The sequence below is a fragment of the Solenopsis invicta genome, chromosome 10, assembly GCF_016802725.1.
Source record: "Solenopsis invicta isolate M01_SB chromosome 10, UNIL_Sinv_3.0, whole genome shotgun sequence".
In the NCBI taxonomy this organism is placed as follows: Eukaryota; Metazoa; Arthropoda; class Insecta; order Hymenoptera; family Formicidae; genus Solenopsis; species Solenopsis invicta.
The window spans coordinates 9,800,947-9,820,444 of NC_052673.1; the positions used below are offsets into that span (position 1 = coordinate 9,800,947).

Genomic DNA, 19,498 nt, shown 5'->3' on the forward strand with positions numbered 1-19,498 from the left:
TAAGTGCGTGCCTAGAGCGCCCTTATTCGCGTTAAATCTCGAGAGACCGACCGAGACGCGCCTTTAAACCTTAATAGCGCTTCGAAAACGGCATGCTATCGGCTTACGCGTAACCGTAACACATATACAATCTGATTTAATATTTGAAGACCGCGAAATTTTAACGTTCGCTCACACATTTTTTGATGAAGGCTAACTTAGCCTAGAATCTTGCGTCAACCATAAAACTTCAATTGATTTTAATTACCTTTCAATAGCTTTTTTTAAATCAAATTTAATAAGTTGAATAATAAAGTTTTTTCGATGATTGTTTCAACCATTGTCGCAGCAGCAATTGTCAATACAATGCGTGTTTTAACGCCAGCCGCGGTAGACGGTTCATTCAGTTTCCATCAAGGCGACTTTTTGCGTTTGGCGACGATCTTCCTCGAATTGATCGATGAATCGGTTATCCTCGCCGGATTCGTCCGTCGTCTTTACAATGTCGTCGGCATGTGCCGACGACCGAATCAAGTTCAAGGCGACTTGGATAATGGGAATACGAGTCGTGTTCTGCCAGGATACCTCGCATACCGTATTCAAGCGCAACCTTCCGTAGAAGGTCTACCTACCTTCTGTGGAAAGCCACTGATCCGATCATCGAATTAGTTAATCGATCGATTTATCAGAGAATCAGTAAAATTACAAAATCTCAACAGTTGATATTAACATTTGAGGTGTAAAAGCTATACATTTTGTCGATGAATCAATAAGTATTGAATACTATTTAAAAGATATTTATTTAAATACGCGGAAAGAAAAATTTTGCTAAAATACAGATCTGAAAGTACTTATGTTGAACCATTAAAAAATGTACATTGGACGTTTAAGCTGGTTACTAGAATGTCAATATTTTTTGCAGCAGTATCATCAAGCTTGAACGTCTTACATAATTATTTTGATAGTCCAACATAAAATTACTTTCTGATCTGTATCTAGATAATTTTTAAATATTACAATAAAATTATTCTTTCCGTGTAAAAGTTCAATGTTTATTTAAGAGCAATCTTATAATAAAAAATAAAATAAAATATCACGAGTCCAAATTAAATTTAAAAAGTTGTAACTATTACTCCGTTTTTTCTCTGCGTGGATTTACATAGGTAACTTCTTGCGCATTGCAGTAAAAGAACCGTACTTTTCATAACGCATGTCAAGAATCGGACGTGAGCGTTCGCGGCAAACTTTTTGCTAAGGATGACTTTTACGACCGGCTCCCGAAGTATCTCGCGACCGCCTCGTGATTCACCTTATATACGAGCGACTCATTAGCAGGAAAGCGGAGCCGCGATCCATATCGAGACCGCTCCGATCATCGCCCACGAGCTAAGCGCGAATCTGTCTGATTTGTAGCTTAAACGAACTCCGGTCGGGCGATGCGTTATAAAGAGGCGCGCGTCTGCATTATACGACCTACGTGCGCTTTGCATTTGGTGTGCATGTGGGCGACAAATTGCGGTAAATTGTCACGAAAATCAAGAAACGGTATGTTAAACGGTATGAGACCCAGGTCGGGCCGTTCTTATTTTCGCCGACTGCATATCGTAACTAACTTTTGACTGACATGCGCGAATTGAGACGTTGCGTCGGCGGATTTCTCCGCTCGCGCATGCAATGGGAGAAAAAAAGTTTGCCGCTTTCGCATCGCATACTTCATTACCGGTTTTTCTATAATTAACATATTGTACTTTTACTGTCCCGACTTATGGTTGCTGCTTTATGAGGATTATTGAAGACTTTTAAATTTATAATTTTTCTAAAATCCATTAAAAAAAGCCCGTTTGTGGTGCCGGAATATTAGTATCTTTTCGTTACGGTACATAAGTGGTGTAGATGATTAAATCTGATAGTCTGAGAGAAGTGTAGAGATTGCTGCAGTACAACTAATTACCGACCTTGCCCGACGATCGCGATGATCGACGTTGCATATTCGGTAATTGCCGCTCATTAACCGACGTAGCGGTACCTAACTGACTAATGAATGAAATGCAAAAATCGCGATCGCCATGCAAAAGCGGCGAAAAGCACGTGGGTGCGCACCTTAGCGTGGAATCATGGTGTCCTAGAATCGTAATCACAATAGCAGACGATATACCGCTCCGACACATCCGTTAGTAAAACAAAGCTATGTTCATAGTCTATTCAACCTCTCTTTCTTTCTTTTTTTATAAATTAACCGCGCATTGCCATGTAAGTGACACATAATGATAACTTGGGTCAATTATGCTCGTTATGTTATTGACATTGCAACAATTGCATTGACATATCAATAGCTGATTGTTCTTATTACTTCTTCATGCTCTAAGAATTATTTCACGTCTTAATTAATTTTAATTTGCAGCTCGCGATGATAGAATCGCAAAACCTACAAAGTATTTCCAAACAATTCTGAATTTGCGTAAAGAAATTGTAATAATATGTATAAAAATTGTAATAATCAATTAAATAATAATTTAAGCATATATTTATGCTAAAATAAATTAAAACTATAATTTGCAAGATTTATAACATTAATATATTAAAATTATAATTTAAAAACCATTAATATTAGAACAAATAAAAAATGTATTAGTAAGAATTAAAATATAGCTTTTGAAACATATTATTATTAAACATATTATTATTAAAATTAAGAATCAACATTTTTTTGCAAAACTTAACCAACGTGTTTTTAAAAAAGAAAAACATTAGGCAATTTTAGAATAAATTTTATATAGGCAAGAATTGAAGAGTTATAAACAGTCATAGATGAAGAAATACGATATTAAATGCGCCTTAATGTATCATCTAAACGTGTAAGATTTATTTATTTTATACAGCATATGCATCGCATCGCTTAAGCGCCATCGCCTGACGCAAGTGATGCGATAGATAGTTGCTGCATCGGGGTCTCGGTAACCTCATACGACCCGTAATTCGCCGCTACCTTTCAACTAGTTACTTTTAGTACTTCCTAGTTATGTTAAGAAGAATTATTTTATACCCGGATCAATTAATTGCGCCGTTGAGACTGGGCAGCAATTACGTGTGCTCGTTGCCATAATCGCATCGGTGGGTTAGATAATGCACCGGAAACATTGCGAGTACGTAGAACACGTTTATTTTATCTATTTAGGATAAATAATCTACCAATCGTCGTGTTAAAATCTTCTTTGACTGATTTATCAACAATAAATTAAAGTAAGAATAATTAACATAAGGTCATTGCAAAATTAGAAATTACGAAGAAATATAAATGGGAGTGCATCTCAATGCACAATAAAAATGGAACATTATTCTTGGAACTCTCATAATTTGCTTTTATCTGATTTAAAATCAATTTATCAATGACACGATATTAAATCCAACATCTGTTTAAGGAGTATAAAATCTTTATCTCATTTGTGATTGAAAAAAAAAAGATTTTAAACTGTTACTTTATGTAAGTTAATAATAAAATTATTAGTAACAAAATGAATAGAAAATTAATAATTAAAAATATTAATAAGCTCGACGGCGCACTAATTCCTAGTAATTTCAAGAGTAAAATACCAAGTGCGAAGCGCGCGATAGTAAAACTTCACCAACGATTCCTATCCACGCCGTCACAGGAAGTTACTTGATAAAAACCATTTATCACGTTATTTATCATATTTATTTTTGCAGGTGCTGTCGGTTGCAAGGCACAAGCAGGCGTGTCGCAATGATACCACGCAGCTACCATACATCTGGGTAAACCCTCTTATCAATGGGCTATCAATGTATACTGTTCACGTCTTTGGCCGTTGTACTTTAACACGCGCGCAAGTTTGATATCGATGCGTGTGTAACCAAATGAGTGCCGAGATGAACGACCTCGGTCCCAATACTATTCGGATTTATGAAAGGTTTTATATTTTGCGCATAAATTAAAGATTAAAACAGAACAAAAATATAACTAATTATATTACAAAAAGGGAGAATCTCATTCTCGATAAAATTTCATGTATTAGAACATTTCATGTATTAGAAGACACACGTTCTGAATAATATATTATAATTTGAATTTATAATTTGGATTTATATGTATTTTACAGACGAATGTAGCTGTGTTACTACTCCGCTGCTGCGCATCGCTCCGGTGAGTTTTATCAATTTTTTTCAATTTTTAAGCAATGATTCCCTAAGAAATTTTTATTGGAGATTTATGTAACGTGTAGATATAAAATAAAAAATATCCAGAAGGAATCAAGTAATTGAGAAAGAACATTATAAATGAATATATCACAAATTTACCAGATCTATGAAATAGATCGGCTATAAATTAAAACTAATACTAAATTTTTTTTAATAACAATAATGGATTATTGAACAAAAAAATTCAAAGAAAGAAATAGCAGGGAAATATAAATACAAACAAAATTTGTACGCAAAATTTTTATTATTAAAAATACCTGAGTTTTTGCAAATTATTAAAAAGTGTCTAAAAGTTTTTGCTTATTTTATTAGTGTCAACTATTCAAGAATCTCTATCAAAATTAATTAGAAAATAATAAAACACACAAAAAATACATACGCGTACTTATAATAAATTTATTTTATAAGATATATATGAAAGTGTAGGAAGAAAATGTCTTTCACAAATTCTTTTTATGATTTTTATGTGCACAGTGTATATCACACTAATTGCATAATAACATATTCTAAAGATTAATTAAAGTCGAATATCCTACAACCAAAATATCTGTCAATGTGTAATAAATTCTGAGTAATGAAACTCTTTAATAATAAGTTTAATATGAATAACAAGGTACTGCGAAAATAACAACAAGATAATTTATAGAATTGCAATAATAGGAGAGATGTAAATGCGTGTGGTAACAGACAATTTGTTAACTTGTACTCCATCGCGTATTTACAATTTATGACTAATAATAATATTTCACTCAATAAATACCGAGTATCTCGTTTGCCACAAACGCATACGCTTAAAAGCATTATATAGGAAGAAGATTCCGAAGAAGTTGCCGGTAGCTCGGCCATCGCAAGAAATCCGTTGCTCTTTGTGCACACCATTAGCGATGCAAATTTGCATCTTGTGGTACATAATTGGCCGATATTGTGTCTTCGTTAGGAAGCCATTCTGCAAGTTATCGTACGAACGGACGCGACTGGCGGCTTTCCGGTTGAAAGGGAACATTTTCACGTCACGTTGCAATTTTCACGCTTCGACGATGCCAGCGAGAAGGAAGAGAATGTAAGTAACGGCAAGAATGTTCCGCGAAGATCTCCAAAGCAAAGGTGAATTTTTTATAACTTGTTTAGTTCAAGAGTGTCACGGTCGTCGACAAGAGGCGACAAAAGAGGAAACTTTATTATTAACATGGCGTGTATACGTTTGCTTGCAAAAGTATACGACACACGTAAGCATATACGTTCTCAATAATTATATTAATTTATGCGCTAAATAATAAACGGTACAGAACTTTTTGGTTATTCTTCGACGTAAACTGTTCAAACATCTTTCCCAAGCTCTTCACTTTCGAAATAAACGCGGAAGCGCATAGTTAATGCCAGAAGCATATTATTTTTAGATATCTCGCATTATTCTACAATAAACATTTCGCTTCACAAATTGACAAGGCGGTTCCATTAGAGAAGCGGCGCTGAATCGGAGGCTCCGCGACTGGCGAATAGCCAATTCATCAGACTGCAACGGCGACAAGTGCATTCGATGTGGCGAGTAACGAATGGCGGGGAAGTAAAGCATCGACCGTTTGAGTCCCGCCGCACACTCGTATCCCACGCGTTTACATAGCATAATTAATATCATTATTGTGATGTCAACGGTAGGAAACGCTGCGAGCGCGTTTTATGAGTCACATATATGCGAGCGAACAACGCTACCGCGCTGCATATGCTAACAAGTACGATGCTAACAAGTACGATCGAACAACGCTGTTTTATGCTAAACGAGTCACGGCTGTCACGTCACCGGGAGGGACAATACGAGAGACTGCATCGTGAAACGCATCAGGATATGCGCTCGGCTGAACGAGAAAAAAATCTCCTGGCCCAGAAGAAGTGCCTTTTCTCACCGCAAGGTTCTGGGTCACTTGGAAATAATGCTCACACCAACAATGGGTCTTAATGGTGGGAATGATACCGCGTTGATGATGATTTCGATACTATCTTCATTTTATTCAATCATGTTCGCGCGTTTTTTTAAATTCTATACATTATATATATATATTTTTCTTATTAATTAAATAATAAACATTATATATAAAATTTGACTAACAAAGATCTTTTACGCGTTTTTTCGAGACTCGTATTTTATATATTCTATATTATAATTATATTAATATACTCTTTATCAGTTTTAAATTAAATGCAAAATAACAGTACCTAATAAATATTTATTAAAATGAATTTTGTTGTATATACAGAATTTTATGAAAACTTTTTAATAAGCTGTACATTTGACGTCTTATTTTGTACTTAAACAAGAGACTATAAAATAAATCAGGAAAACATTCCCACGATTTTTTTAAAATTTTTATCGCAATGATTAATTAGTCATAATGAGGTAATGGAGTTTGTTGCAAAATTGCAATTCATGGACTGGCACACATGTGCTGATCATGAGTGTGGGAAACTGTTTTTTCTCGTTCGCCCGCTGTACTTATATCCGTGAGAGAATCGAATTTCACTCGAAACAAAGGTTTATAAGAATTGATTTAACCGATATTAAATATTTTTTTAAATTGTCAGAGCATCGTCTTCACTTCTTAAGTTTGCTACATGTGAATCGCAAGATTACTAAACTAACAAATCAAATTGATTATTAAATTAAAAAGTAAAATTTGTACATCACAATTAAAATTGTGAAAAGGCCAACAACCGTCGTAGTGGATCTTAGTACTCAAATAATATTTCATATGTGATGTAATATATATGTTAATTATTTAGAATAAGGGTTTTGCACAAAAGATAAGAATACTTTTTTACACGCGCTTGCATGTTTATTCTACAAATTTCAGACGAGTAAAATATGGTTTGTGAACTCTGTTTTCCCAAAACGTTCATCAAAATATGCGCTAACAGATTAATATAACAAGTTTTATTTTACGTACTGAAGTAATATTTACGCGCAATAAATTGTTAGATGAAAATACTTTCCACAATTAAATATCGATATTAAACTAGCGGAGCGCATCCATTTTAAATGGGTCTCTATCATCAATAGATCTCTATCTGGAGCAATGGATCTCTGTCAATATATTCAACAGAGATTCATTACCAGATTAAAAGTAAATTGTCACTCACCGACACACGATGCGCAGCAGCGGAGTTTGCAACATCGACCTGTAAAACACAAATAAATATGATTCACATTATAGTAGCGTCCGCAGTAATTAATATTACAAAAACTGATTACATTATGTGCACATTGAGTTTTTATTCATCTTTTTCAAGCACAAATTATTAATAAAATAATTATTCATGAATAACGTTTTTGTCGTTTCGCGTTAACTTCCCGTTGTCGCAATATAATGAACTGCGCGTCGAGTACGGGAGTACCGTCCAGGATGTCGCACGATCGTTGTGCCCCGTCAACGAGAGTGTTCTCCAGAATGTCGCGCGATTATCATGCACCGTCAACGGGAATGCTGTCCAGAATGTCGCGCAATCGAGGTTATTGCTAAGTATTTAGTAGTTAATATTTTCGTAAGTGAGTGCCATAAAAAAGCAACAAGCAGAAACAAGGTAAGAGGAGGAGGAGGAGAACCTGGGAGGCACCAGGCAACGGCGAAATAACCACGAGGTAAACAAGTACATAATTTAAACGTAAATTAAAGAGGACTTGCTCGTTGAATTTTTCAAAAGTCTAAATATATACGTGACAGATTTTTGTAAAGATATAATTATTTCATTAATAATTTGTGCTTAGAGTTCACAAACCATATTTCATTTGTTTGAAATTTGTAGACTAAACATGCAAGCGCCTGTAGGAAAATATTTTTTTTACACTTTTTGCCAAGCGCTTTCACTCGCAAGATTTTCAGAGAATATCATGAGATATTTTTCATTACAAAATTTATTATGTAAGATAATATAAAGTATACAAAATAATTATATAAAATAATGTACACTTTTCAACTATTTTTATATTATAACTTTTGAGTTTAAATTAAATAAAATTAAAATTATTTTTAAGTTTATTACTTATTTACAAAATAGTGAAATAAAATGCGGTAGGAATGTACGTATAAGTTAGCACAGCCGTTTTTAGCAAAACGGTTGTAGCAAAAAACTTTTAAATAAATCAAAAGATAGCAAAAAAATAGCACTACAAAAATATATATTTATTTTTAAATTTTCCCTTTTTTTTAATGTCTGTACTAATTTTAACCTTAAGTTAGCACAAACATTGTTTTCAGCGAAAAAATTGGAGCAAGAAATCGTGAATAGAATAAAAAAATTAGCAAAAAAATAACAAATATTTCCTGTATTAGTATTTGATTGTGTTAAAATGGCTATGCCAACTTAATAAACGTCGATTTATTTTCATTATTTCTTGAAGCACCTAATTAGCATTTAATTCTACTGTATTTGTTTAAATAAAAAATACTTTTTTTTTATTGGCTAGAACGGTCTAGCTTAATGTTAAGCTAGCCCTACCCAATTTTTATTTAATTTTCTGCTAAATAGTTCGAGCACTTAATTTCGAACTTTAGCACCTCCTTAGCACTTAATTTTTAAATATTTTAAAATTAATTTTGCGCTGAGAGGCTTTATCTAATATAGGTAAATACGCATGTCGATACATTTCAGCTACGGCCCAATTCGCGTTCAAAACTGCTATTGACTTTGTTCTATTCTTGTTTATGTTTAATGAACTTTAATGAACAATAAAAACAGATGCAAATAGCGTTTTAAACGTGAATCGAACCGTGACCTTAGTATAACAGATATCTGAACAGCTCTAATTTTAACTGAACTCGCTAATTTTAACGCTTAATAATTCGCTTCGCAAAGCAGACGTTTTTATTCCAGTTTCTTTTATTTTGAGTGAAAATGCGTCAAATGATTATTATTTTTATTAAGATTTGGAGTGAAGATTTTATTGTAAATAATTATCATTTATATATATTTTCTTCAAACTGTGCGCCGTTATTTTCGGTTTTAAAATGCAGCTCTTATTGTTAAATTGAACCAGGATATATAGTAGTATCACAAGATTAAATTGATATTCAATTTAATAATATTAATATTAATAACCATCTGTAAATTCCTCTCCTCCCCAACCCAAAATATTGTAAAAAAATTGTTGCAAATAATACCTTAGGCAGTAACATCGGTTATTGCGATAAATATTATCATATGGCTCGGTGGCCAAACTAGCTAAGACGCCCGCACAGAATGTAAGAAGATCTAGGTTTAAGTTCTAGTTGAGGTAATATATTTTCCGCAAAACATATTTCAATATTTACGATGCAAAACAATCTTATTATGTTCAACTTGCAAATACAACAAAAACATAGGTTGCTCTTGGTATCTTGTTGAAGGATCGAAAATCCATAGTTACCCCACTGAAATATATTGTTGATTTATCGGACGGATGATTGCAGGAAAAAAATCTTGTCTATATTGTTCACGTTATTAATCATACGCCCTGTCATACTGTCATGAAGGAAAAATAGTCATTAGGAAAAGAGTGGAATAATATGAATAACGCTTACGCGATAGCGCATCAATAGTTGGTCACGGCTCACGAGTCATTCCGATCTTGACTCCGACCGTGCCGATCGATTCGACACGCACTTGGAGCTCTTGAAGCACCGAATAATCGTCTCTCATCTTGAACGACGACGTACTAACGAGATGATAAAGAGAGTTTTTACGCACGGGGAGTTGTACCTCTTAAATAAGGGCGACCTATATGGGTTAAATACACATGTTATCCAAAGTACGCTTTTTTGAAAGCGTGAAGTATGGTATTAGATAGAAGTAACTTACGCTGAAATAAAAGTGTTTGATATTTGTGACTATAATTGCACAAGAAATTAATTATGGTTAAGAGCTCCATCTTTATTGCTGTAATGCTAGCAATAATTTTATGTTTATAATACCATTAACTGTAAAAAAAATTTTACTGTAACTTTTGATAATTACAAATGTAATTATAGTAAAATTTTAAGATGGATTGTAATTTTCATATGGATGGTAAAAATAAAATAAATATTTTTATTTAGTAAATGCAAAATCACAATTATAGTAAATGTAACTATTTTTTGAACGTTCACTTACTATACGTAATAATAGCTATAATTTATATGGTTAAAACAAATGGACTGCACTAAATGATTATAAATTGTAGTGCTTACCCCCACTGTATTTTTCGTCACTCTTACGAGAGTTCATTGATAATTTGAAAAGAAATTTTTTTGATGTTTAATAATAAAATACCGTGGTATGCAAATATTGTTATAAGTTTCAAATAAACAATTCTTTTATCATATTACGTCATGTACATACACTACAATATAAGACAACAAATAAAGTTATTTACTTAGAAATATAGTTTAGAAAAAAAAAATGTGAAAGATAATCTCATCTTTATACCAAATATAGGTTTTAATATATAAATTATCGTATCAAGTCGGGAAAGGACATAAGAAAGCCTTAAGGCAGTAGGATCACACATGTTACAACAGATTTCTTTAACTCACCGCGCCGTCGAGAACATGCGCATGCCGTTGTCGACAAGCAGGAGATCCAAACGATCTCGCGGTACTAAAAATACGGCCAGGCCGGCCACGTCTCAGGCTTGTTTAAATCGAAACTGAGAAGACGAAGAGAGCGGCGCGAGGAAAGCCGAAGACCCGTCAACACGCTCGACTAACGTAACGACCGTATACATTCGGCTAAAGGCTTCACGTAGAGGGTGACTTTACTCTCTCTCTTGCATCCCTCCGGTATACACTACACTCTTTGTCTCCCCCTCCTCCCTCTTGCTTTGCTCGCAATGAAAACGTCGCGGCGACTTGTTTTATACGCCATTCGAACGGTTGTTAACGGAGGGCGCTGAGCAGGCGCCTTCAATGCCGTTCGCGAGCACGGAGCAGGCCGTATAATTAGAAAAAATCCCATCGGATTTATTACCCCTTCTGTGTGACGGTCGTGATTTATTTGTCGATACGATCGGGGATGGGAGCGGATTCGCCTCCAGCAAAATTTTCCAAAGCGCGTGTCGCAAAAACCGCTTATTGCACAACGATATCTTTATTGTAATTGAAACTCTTAATCCTGGTCTTACTCTGTTTCCATTCGAATGAAATTATTTTTTAATATGTACTTTCGAGTACATAAAAAAGAAATAATAGAAAACAATTAATAGAATTACGATCTGGAACCTTTTGAGTAATATTGATTTATACAAAACAGAAACTTTCAACGAACGTCCCAAATCAATTAAAAAAAAACTAAAAAGTGAATAAAAATTAAAACTGTTAATATTTTTATATTTATCGCAAAAAAGTATATCAAAATAAATCATCTAAATAAATGTTTCAAAACATATTCCAGTTAAATGTGTATAAAAGATTCACACTTTTGTGATGCTAATTATAGCAATTTGATTTTCTATATCTATAAAAATTTGTCATCTTTTTACGAATACGAATTCATACTTGAATTCATGCTTGAATTCACGCTTGAAGTACGATTTCGTTCGACCTCGTATCGCAAGGATCCATCGACTCTTAACATTAGCACGATTTCTCTCGTGCAAACAGAAATATATCGTTTTCACCGCGAGACTTTTCCAAGCATGGTTATTATGGAAACCCTTCCGCAGAAGACCGGCAATAGAAAACGCGGCACATGGGTACCGCGAATCTCATTCCCACGCGATTTATCGCCACGTAGCTGCTGCACATGCATTCTGCAATTTCTCGCCACGTTTGGGTGTTTTCGCAACTGGAAGCAAATGGTCCGAAACTCAGATAAAACTCGAAGCATTAAGCGAAAAACGGGATTCTTGTACTATTAAATTAACGTAGATTATCATTTATAGCGGGAATAATATTTTCGTTTTTTAAATCAATAAACATACGCAATTTTGATAACTTACAGATACATACGAAAATAATTCGAGTACCTGAAACATTCTAATTCGCATTATATTAAAGTGTTCGAGTTCTCAAGTTATCTTATTGCTCATTAAAATTACGTAGATTGTTTAAAAATTATTATTACGGACTACGATAAAGAAAATAACAAGATTTTTAACAATTTTTACAAGTATCCGTTTGTTCTGCATTGCGTCGGCGTAGCTCCACTATTGAACACGCCACACAAGCACAAGGCACACACTTTACGTTTTAATATTGTGTTTTATTGAATCGCTGAGAGCTTCACGCCTCCTTCGCGCTGCTCGTTCGATCATAGATCACACGCTCGTTGTCGATGTTGGAATCGCATTGAGGAAGGAAGTTGTAAATTCGCCTTCCGTCGGCCCACGTCGAATCGATGACCGGCGATACGTTCCCGCGGGACAAATGCCGCTTTATACACTGTCGCGAATGTGCACCGTGCAAACGATATAAGGCGCGATCCTCGCGATGGCAGAAGGATCCTATATATTCTCCGTCCGTGAGACGTTTTACAGCCACGCGATGCAATGTTTACGAGCTGGTAATAGTTAGGTCGTTCTTTCCACCGTATTATAACGATTTTTCTAGGTGGAAAGAAAGGCAACTCTTTTTCAACTGTTGGACCTTGCGATACCTGAAAAGGAATCTCCTCACGCAACCCCATTTGTCCGCTCTCGATAATAAAATCTTTACATAGAATTGTATTGTGTCGAAAACCATAAAAGAGCACGGGAGATTTAATCCTCCGTAGGAAATCATATTTTTACTTGCTCCGTAGACAGCCTAGATCTTTTTGTGTGGCTCAAACCTTTTTACTGTTCTACTTTCAAAAATCTAAAAAAATTCAGAATTACTTCTCGACATTTCTGCTTATCAACTAGTCGATTAGTTCACATATAAAAATCTTTATTTAATAAAAAGTGAAATTTAATAGCAAAATTGCGCTTGTGCCATAAAAGACCAAGATTGCCTACGAAGAATTAATATGTGTGTGACTTTAAATTAATCACCACGTAATCGTTCGAAACGTAGACACTTAGCCATTGTTATAAAATTAACTCTTTTGATTTGAAATAAATTAGATGATTCTAATTATTATAGAGTATCATACTCTTATTTACTTTGGAAAAAAGTCTATCTTACTTTAGCTACCGTAAATACCGCAATTACGATTTAAATATTCGAAAAGCTCGAAAATTAAAATATATACAGACATGAAAAAAATCAACGCTCTATATAGTCATCGAAATTTGAGCACTCCATAACATGAAAATCCGATGACAGGCCAGAAAATCTAGACGCGTGTCTAACGCGATACTTCCGATATACGATATCCCTCTACTTAGTCCGCCACTCCTCCCAGATAGTCTCGTTTATCCGGGGACCCTGAAAGCGTCGTAGGTTTTTCACTTAAATATTATATCAGCTGTCGACAGAGCGCGCAGATAGGGATTGGCAGGTATACGCGGAGGATGTTCTAAAACGCTGGCTCCAAAAACGTCTGTCTCGATGATGCATCACGTCGTAGGAGCTTTAACGTTTTCCAAGAGTCGAGTATATACGCAACAAGATAAGAGCCTCGAGTGCGACCCGCTGTTTTTACCGTGCGAACAGTCGAAGCGGTGAGTTAGCGAGTATCCTTCGAGGAAATCCTTCGTGAGGATGCCTTTTATTTCTGCGGGGGCATTTTTCGACGCAGCGGTAGTAACGACCGTGGAAGCGTCGTTGTTGCAACTGACACAACCGACCGAACAATGCCACGTCTCGTGGTAACAGTCCCGCACGACACTTTGTCTCGCAGAAATCGTCCTCGCGTTTATAAGGCAGAACGACTCAGCCGCCGCTGTTCCCCGACGCGCATCTTGCCGGAAATAATTTATTGGACGGGGCGTCAATAAATAATTCCGCGCCGGGACCGACGGCAAAGGTTGCGACGCCGCGACGCCTCTGACTCATGTGATGTTGTGTGATTCGGCTGTGGCGGCAAGCGGAAGGCAAGCAGACTTACGAGACGAGCCATTCAATCATGTTGACTGACGGCGAAAATTCGGCGTAACATGCAATTTATATGGCGAAAGACAACACGTGAAAAAAGGATCGAAGTTTGATTAAAGACGAACTAAAACGGAATGATATAGAGTGACGAGGGTCACGTAATTTCCTTCTCGGCCGTCTGTTAACCCGATCACGATCCCCGCCCATCGCGGCTCGCTGTATTTCCAGGAATAGAAATTCCGAGGAATTTCGAACAAAAAAAGAACACGGAGCCTGGAAAACACTTTCCGTCGTTAAAACATTTCATCCCTCTGAGAATCGTTGCTGAAACGAGGCGATAAAGTATTTATGTCTTTGCGCTCCCTGTTAGTCTCCCTGTTATTTGCTTACTTCAAGACGAATTGCAACATTGACTCCAAAAAGGAAGTCTATTTAATATATTATTTGACTTTTTGATATCGTAAGTTCAATTTTTTTTTCACACAATTTAAAAAACAAAAAGTTTTGTGAAAGCGTCTAATATGAAATTTAAATTCTTATTAATTTTGAACATTAGTCGGTCCACTCTTTTCTTTTACACTTTAAAGAAAATAAACAATTACAAGAATGTGCAGATATCATGTAAAATTATATTGTGTTAAAATAATTGGAGATATAATAATAAATTATAAGTTATTTTTCCTATTTATATATATTTTGATAAATAACAATAACAATTATTATTGCTATAAAACATGATTATGCGGCGATTAAAATGTTTGCAAAAAAAATTTGTTCTAAATTTATCAAAATATACGTCTTTGAAATTCGATATGAATTTGATTTATTTTCAAGAGACCTAAAAAAAATTATAAGATTACAATATCTATAATGATTTAATAATCGGATAAGAAAATACAATGGTAATTGAAAATGTTGATTAAAAAAATTGTACTAAAGACGAAGAAGATTATCACAAAAAGCCTTTACGCGTACTGAAAATATTTCGGTCGTGGAATGTGCGGCAGATAAAAGCTCGATAGAATCGTGTCTTACAACTACTCAGGTTTTCTTTATGACGCCTTTCCATCCTAATCTTCGTCTTTTTCTGCACTAAACTATTCGGTGAGGAACGCGCTGTAATGACTATCGTCGTCGACAAGAGAATGTCCATTAAATTCTCAAAGTAATATCTTTAATAAGTAAAAGTAAACGCAACGTGGTTGATCAGACGATTCGTGACGTTTTATGTAATTTTGTCATAAACAAAAATAACGAATATGATATTACTTTAAGTAGAAGAAAGTAGTGGGCAGTAAAATTAACTTTTTTAAATCTAAATTTTTAAATATCACTGCTGCGTTTATAAAAATCATGCCATGTATAATAAGAAATGCTACTATTTTCAAAATTTAATGTAACTACGCGAATCACGTATTTCACACGACACTTACGATGCGCTTTTGATAACAATTTAAAGTGAACTATAAGTTACTCACTTCTTATTAACCCGCACATTCTTTATTTCTACATTTTTATTTCCATGGCCAAATAATTCATGTCATTCGGAATTAACGTTCTTCGAATTAATTAACCTTTTTCACAGAAAATCTTCATTTAAATGCCATTCAATCGTGATATAGCATCGCTTTTTTTATTAAGGCTGTAAAAATACCAAGGATATAACTCTTGTAAAAATAATTGGAGGATATCATCAAGAGATAGTTCGCCAACATTTTAGGCAACGTCGAAATGCCTTAAAACTTGCATGCATCACCCCATACATCTCGAAGTCCGGCACGAAAACGATGACACCGCGGACAAGGTCACTGCGATAGGTGCGCCGGCTATGCAAATTAATGACACACGTCGCCCCATCGCCTCTTAAATAAAAGCGACGAGACGCGCAGATGTCTAGAATTCACGGGCTGAAAACGGAGGTCTCTCCTTCAAGGCTACCTAGTTTCTCTAACATGCAGCCCAGACGAAGCTGTATAATACGCGCGTACGAATAGGCACTGCATCAGGTATGCGGACGTATGCATAAGCGAACGAGCTTATGTCCGCAAAGAGGAGACGTTAACTACCGCGTGGAAAATATTTGCGTATCCGTTCGATGCTTTCTCGCTGGGTCTTTTCTCGAACGGAAGCTATTGTTCGTTCCGCTGCGCTTTGTGACCGTTTTAAAAATACGATGCTATTTTAATAATAAATTTTATAGTTTGAAATTATTTTCTAATTTTGGAGATAAAAATCCGGTACTTAAAATGACTGTCTTTGGGATAAAAAAATGATTACCTCATTTCCTCAGAATGATCCTCTCGTAACGATGATATCAACAACTATTTTTAGGAGACTAAACATTTTTATGGTAATGAAAATGTAATGAGCTAAGATTGAAAATAACGTAAGGCAATGTTAAATCCGTCAAAATAATAAATAATACGAAAGACGACAATCAAGAGATTACGTAGCGCTTCGTAACGTGAGAAGCAGTCGCTGATTTTACAGATCGCGTTTGAAGTTGCAGCCGCGAGCTGTCCCACGGTACTACTTACGTTATCAATTATCATCTTAAAATGAGCTGAAGCGCCTCGCGTCGGTATTGTAATACATACAGCTTTTGTTTATGCTGATAAACCATTGATAAGGCATAATGTGTTGCGGCGTTTGCAGTCTGTAAAATATCTCGTGACTCGTGTCACACTTACAATCAGCTCGTCGATATAGACTCATCGATGTAAGAGTAGTTGACAATGAATCGAGAAATAATTCAATTTCGAATCTAATTAGATCCTTTAGATTAGACAAATAACTAAGTTGGTCATTAAAAATAAACTTTGTTTGTTAATAAATCCAAACGTCAAATTAAAAAAATATCAATAAATATAAATTGTTTATCTAGGCAAAATGACAAATGTCAGTTAATGTTAATTAGGATTTCATGTCATTTGTCATGCATGGTTTATCAGCATTACTCTTGAGTATTAGCATAAGAATGGGAGAGAACGACAAGAGGAGCGTCGATGAAAAACCGAAATAAAAGGAATCGTTTTACGCGCGAACCGGTTGGATATCCGATCTTCTAAACGAAAGGGCGAAAGGATACACACAACCATCGAACGCGTCACAGTAATAATGAGGGATTTCCGATCCAACGCGTATTGAGCTGGAACATCTTGAATTTCATTATTTGTCCATGGTATCGAAATTCGATGCCGTGCAGAGTATGATAGAGAACAAATCGATGTATGCTATTACCAAGGTTACAACTTGGAAACATGTTAAAGAAATCTGTATCTTTGCAGATATTTTATTAGGTAAGATTGGCTGTTTATAATCGTTTATTTTATATTAACAATTGAGACTTTGTAAAAATATTTTTTTCTTGTTAAATATGAAATGTTGCGATTTAGAAAATAAAACACACATTAAATAAAAATAAAAATAAATGATTGACAAGCCTTAACAATCATAACTAGATTTTAGTACTAAAATAACGTTTCTTGTATGATTTTACATACAATTTCTAATTTTTTTCGAACTGCGCGCCATTACTTTCGGTTTCAAATACAGCTCTTAAATTGAATCAGACTAGTAATATCACGGAATTAAATTGACAATCAATTTAATATTACTAATGACAAAGATCTCTAAGATCTCCCCATTTCGGAAAAAGTAAAAAATCTATTGTAAAAAATATTACCTCAGTCAGAGTGTGAACTTGGCCAAGATAATATCTTTAATATTAGTACAAAAACAAAAATATTTCTCTTTATAATAAATTTTATAAAAATTTGTAATTTATAAATATTATTGTTATTAAGGGCAGGATTTAAGGATGTGCAGGTAGAAGGAAATCGTTTCAATTGTTGTCTCTTCAAAGACCTCGCATACTCCTTATGGAAATTTATCTCGCGAAGATGGAATTCATTCAAACTTTGATAAGCGTCCCATGAACTACAAAAACCCAAAGTTTAAGTCCTTTAGAGGACAAGAAGCCATTATAGTGGCGCCGAAACAGTATCATATGTTGAAGCAAGGGATACAATGAATTATAATAAATCTCACTTTAGGATAAGATTTTAAAAATAGACTCTCTTTCTCTTCCCAAAGGTTAAATGAATTCCACCACAGGAAATAATTTTCCATAAAATATTCTGTGCAGTGTAAGGAAACTGTCGAATTTTTTATACAAACCGGCCGCAAAGGTCCTTTAAAAACAGGTTGCAAAGAATCTTTAAAACATCCGTTGGGATACATCACAGATAGACTTTAGTCCTCTCTTTTAGACAGATCGTATCTATACAATTCTTTTTGGTTTCTCTACCTGATTTGTATCGTCATTGCACTTACAAAACCAACTTTTATCGAACAACGTTATAAACTGACGGAAATTTACGTACTTATAAAAAGTTGATTTTCTCCATGTTAAATTCATTATAAATATCAATTATTATATTCAATACCTAATTGCAAAATAAAATCTATAGTAAATTCTAAATTAAATACTCTCTCAGTTTCAGTAAACTTTTGCGTTATACAATCTACATAAAATCGTTTCGAGAAAAATATAAATAATATTTTAATGTTGAAGCAAGAGATACAATGATTTATAATAAATCTTACTCTAGGATAAGATTTTAAAAATAGACTCTTTCTCTTCCCAAAAGTTAAATCAATTCCACCAGGAGATAATTTTCTATAAAATATTCTGTGAGTGTATTTAAAAATGTAGATGAAAACTTGATATAAATTTAAGATGTATTTGTATATGTATATCGTGAGTTACGCGCCGTGAAGCAAACGGGTCTAATCGTGACACCTTTCGGCGCTTTGATCTAACTTATTGAGAGTATCGACGAAAACCGGACTTTTGCCGAATCACCGTTTACCTCGCTCCGTCAGACCGGGACAGGCGCGCGTGGCGAGCGGACGCTCAATACATTCTCAGCTCCGATTACTCCGATTCTTTAGTTATTGTTATCACCGAATAAAGAGTGTTAAGGCTAAATAAACAGTGGTTGAATCAATTGTTCCGGTTCTCCCATCTCATCTTACAAAATTATATAACAAAACTATTTTTTTTATTAATTTTAGGCCCATATTTAGGTCATTTTTGACTTAATGTACACTGAGAGAAAAAATTGTAGTGGCGGCAACTATGGGGACAACCATACTAATTTAGTTAATAGAATTATAATTTATAGTTAAGCAAATTATATTATAGTTACTGCAACTAAGTTAGTGATTAAAAGAACTAATAAAAAATAGTTGCAATATATCTAATATATTAATTACAACTATTTTTTATTAGTTCTCTTAATTACTAACTTAGTTGCAGTAACTATAATATAGTTTGCTTG

General features: G+C 34.5%; 1 non-coding gene across 2 annotated transcripts in view; it reads right to left on the reverse strand.

The window, feature by feature from the left end:
- The window catches only part of LOC105193562, a 77,528-nt gene that overhangs the window by 52,212 nt on the left and 5,818 nt on the right, over positions 1-19,498 (reverse strand). The window contains exons 1-2 of one of the 2 annotated variants that reach the window (XR_005575704.1): positions 13,762-13,987; positions 7,327-7,365 (exon numbers count right to left, since the gene is read on the reverse strand). This is a non-coding gene — a transcript (uncharacterized LOC105193562). Of the gene's footprint in view, positions 1-7,326; positions 7,366-13,761; positions 13,988-19,498 lie in introns of those variants that run through there. The other variant, XR_005575703.1, reaches the window with a different exon arrangement.